This window comes from Betta splendens, chromosome 8 (genome assembly GCF_900634795.4).
Source record: "Betta splendens chromosome 8, fBetSpl5.4, whole genome shotgun sequence".
NCBI lineage: Eukaryota > Metazoa > Chordata > Actinopteri > Anabantiformes > Osphronemidae > Betta > Betta splendens.
In genome coordinates, this window is record NC_040888.2 from 12,324,758 (window position 1) to 12,328,731 (window position 3,974).

Genomic DNA, 3,974 nt, shown 5'->3' on the forward strand with positions numbered 1-3,974 from the left:
ATCTGTACTGCTGTTGTGAGAGGTAATTTCCCCACTGCGGGACTATTAAAGGTTTTCTTATTCTTATTTCTTATTCTTTCTTTATAAAGGTAACACTCTGTAGTTTTCACCACAGCGCTCAGATTTACAGTACTAAATGGTAAGTAGGTATACACTGTAGAACACAAAGAAATAATCTACAGCATCTTCAGAAAAAGCAGTTCTTTTATTTTCTTGATGACATTATATACATATATATATATATATATATATATATATAAATATATATATATACACACACACAGTATTTATGACAACCACTTGTCTTGACCGTCTTCTGTTTACAGATGGAGGCCAACACCACTGGTTATGTGAAGAGTCTCCCAAACCCAGCAGCACAGAGAAAGCAGTGATAAAGACACTTCCTCTATGTGATTAGGACTGGGAGGCTCCCCTCTGTCTGGACCAGAGGCTGGAGAGAGCGAAGAGCTGCAGGATGCTAGAAGAAACATCATAAACAGATGTGTTGTTAACATACAAGTCTGCATTGAGATGTTAAGCTTACCACAACTTTACTACTTAGGTAAATTACTTATTGCATTGAGCCTCCATAGACACAGGTGACAACTTCTCTCCAGGTGGTCCTATGGTCTCTGTTGTCACAGTTCTCCAGCCTCCACAGCTGCACCTGTCGCAACCAAAATGAAAACATTGGCTTCAGGAGCACATGAAGTAAAGTACAGACTACGAATAAGCTAGGACGTGTCATTCTTACTGAACGTAATTGTGCAGCTGTGGTTCCTGCGATCGGTTTGACAGCTTAGGTCCGGGCTGCTTGGAATGCCGGCTCTTGGTCCAGATTGGTTGTCTCTGGTAAAGTGAAAGCATTAGAACACAGAGTGAGTAAATAGATCAGAGAAATACTTGAAGAACATTGTAGTTGAATTCACCGTTGCTCATCTCCTGGTTCCCTCGTCTCCTTCTCCTAATAAACCTAAATGTGAAGAAAGATGATTAATTTTTAGGATCACTTTAAATTTCAAGGTAATACAAACATATTTATTTCTACTCAACTACTCTCTTTAAAATCAATTGTTGGACTAATAAGACCACAATAGCAAATGCCTGAATATAACAATATTATGCAAAAACAACAGATCAATGAATAATTTACATTCAGCAGGAGCTGATTCTGGTTTGCTGTTGGCCTCCAACCTCCTCTCCTCATTTAATTAAGCCTACATGTAATAAAAAACTCATTCATATTTAATCTCACATAAAATTTAACATAATAAATATAAATATATTTCTATTCAACTACTTCCTTTGAAACTGTCAACCAAACCAAATCTTGTACTCACCTTTGTCCACTGGAAAGACAGACGTAATGGTCAGTAGCCGTCAGTCACTGCTCCCTGTAGTGTGGAGCAGGATGTGGACTGCAGACAGCCATGTGTCTCCTCCATAACACCTGACACTGCAGTCATCTGCCACCGAGGAGCTTCAGTGGGAGACGACATGTGTCCCCAGTGCCACTGTGACTGAGCTGACCTTCTATCGCTGTGGAGGAAACATAATAGCACCCCCGCCAGACGCTAGGGCAACTTGCATGGGGGGATCGACGGCCCTGCCAGGCGCTGAACTCAGCCTTCAGGGTGAAAGAAAAGTCCATCCAACCGCCATGCTAAAATATAAAAAACAGCAAAAACTGGCCCAGGTGCCAGACGCTACCTGGGACCTGAGAACCGCCCAGCCAGACGCAAAGGCTAGTTCTCAGGGTAAAAATTAACATTTAAACTTGTGTTCATCCAGGAAAGAAAGAAAGGTCCCAGCGCCAGACGCTGCCGGGGACCTGAAAACTGCCCAGCCAGACGCAAAGGCTAGTTCTCAAAGTTGGAATGAACATTTAAACTTATGGTATAGAAATAAAACTACAAAAAGGTGCCCTGGGGTCAAATCCAAGACTGGTTTCACTGTAGGAAACAGTGTCCCACAGTTGAGTCTTCCAAGAGCAGCCCCCTCCTCATCACTGTCTTCCTTACCTCTCCTGGAAGATGAGCTGCTGGATGAGCTCCTTCACTCTCTCCGTCACAGGAGAGGGTAAAGGGGACAAAGGAAGGGCATCAGAGCAACAAAGACAAGAGTAAGCAGAAGAGGGTGAGGAAGAAGAAGAAGGAGTAGGAGAGGGTGAAGGACAAAAAGGAAAGACAGCAGAACAACTAGGAACAGCAGAGGGTGAAGGAGAAAAGGGAAGGACAGCAGAGCAACAAGTACCAGAGTAAGCAGAGGAGGGCGAGGGAGAAGAAAAAGGAGAGATGAGAGAGTGAGGAGGAGAGCACAGAGAAGCAGAGTGAGCAGAAGAGAGTGAGGAAGAAGAAGAAGAAGGAGTAGGAGAAGGGTAAGGAGAAAAGGGAAAGATGTCAGAGCACCAAGTACCAGAGGAAGCAGAAGAGAGTGAGAAAGAAGAAGAAGAAAAAGAAGGAGTAGGACAGGGTGAAGGAGAAAAAGCAAGAACATCAAAGCAACAAGGAACAGGAGGGGGTGAAGGGGAAACAGAAGGACCAGCAGACCAAAAAACAAGAGAGCGTGGAGGAGAAGGTGGATGGGGTGTGTATGAGTCACCCACCTGAGGAGTGGGTGAAGGATGGACGTGGACGCCGTTAGGCCCATCTGGACCACCTGGAAGTAAATAGAACAGAACAACAGTCACACACTGTACAACAGGAGACATGTGAAGCTGCAGAGCAAGCTGTGGGGTTGTCATTTAATTTATATTTAATTTACTAAACAGCCTCTCCTAGAAAGTCAAAAAAACACAAATGCTGCAGCTTCCTGTGAACGCTGGTCTGTTAATGATGTAAGAAAAGCATAGCACTCTGTAAAAAGCTAAAGTTTTAATAGAGCCTATTTAAGCTTCTTTTAACTTGGGCATCTTGTTGCCATGGTGCTCAAGAACTGGCGCAAAGGCGCCATCTTTATTTTTAGCAAATGTTAAACGATACATGGGGAAAACTGTACCCTCAAAACAAAATGGCAACGTTTCCACCTTTGTAAACATTCAACTGCTATTACACTTAGCAATTTGTATTATTTAACCTTTAATTCAGTGTTTAAATCGTTGATCGTCAGACTTTACACACTAGTTAAGATGCTAGGAGGAACCGCTTACCTTCGCCCACCGGCTGCTCCACTGCGGTCAAGTGAGCCGTCGTTCGTTCATCCGTCGTTCAGCCAGCCGCGCTTCAGAAACGTCTTGCGCCCGTATTACGCGCTTTACAGCAGAGCACAAAACACGCTCGTCGCGACTTCCTCTTTTCATAGCGACACGTCTGGTCTGTTCAAAATATTGAAAAATACGAAACAAAATATTGCATATATAGAAAAACTGTCGCCTAATAAAGATCTGTATACTTTTACTGTAAAATTAAGCATTTATTAGTATTTAAAACTACCATGTCATACTGTGAAACTTTTATAATTAATAACTTAACTTTGGTGCATAGTTCCAGGCTCAGACCACTTTCCCTTGTTCTACTAGAGGTGTACTATCACCCCACAAAGATCTGTGTATTTTTACTGTATAGTTTTGGATTTATTAGTATTCAAAACTACCATGTCATACTGTAATACAGTCAACTTTGATCATTAATAACTTGACTTTGGTGCATAGTTCCAGGCTCAGACCACATCCCCCCTGATCTACTAGAGATGTACTATCACCACACAAAGATTCGTGTATTTTTACTGTATAGTTTTGGATTTATTAGTATTCAAAACTTCCAGGTCATACTGTAATACTCTATGGGCCTTATATTATTATATACTAGTAGTATATAATTATATTATTATATACTATGATGATGAATAACTTGACTTTAGTGCATAATGCCAGGCCCAGATTATGTCACTTTTCATATAAAAAACTGTGAGTGAGGCTAAGCACACACACATTAAATCCTTTTATTACCATCTGTTAGGACTCCAAAGTGTGACTT

General features: G+C 41.8%; 1 long non-coding RNA gene across 1 annotated transcript; it reads right to left on the minus strand.

Annotated features, from left to right (window-relative positions):
• Window positions 1–421: 421 nt before the first annotated feature.
• Window positions 422–3,247, minus strand: LOC129604415 (uncharacterized). The gene is made up of 6 exons (XR_008695249.1): window positions 3,149–3,247; window positions 1,341–2,658; window positions 930–973; window positions 755–849; window positions 572–667; window positions 422–478 (listed from the first exon to the last, which is right to left on the minus strand). It is a non-coding gene; the product is annotated as an uncharacterized LOC129604415 (long non-coding RNA).
• Between the last annotated feature and the right edge of the window lie 727 nt (window positions 3,248–3,974).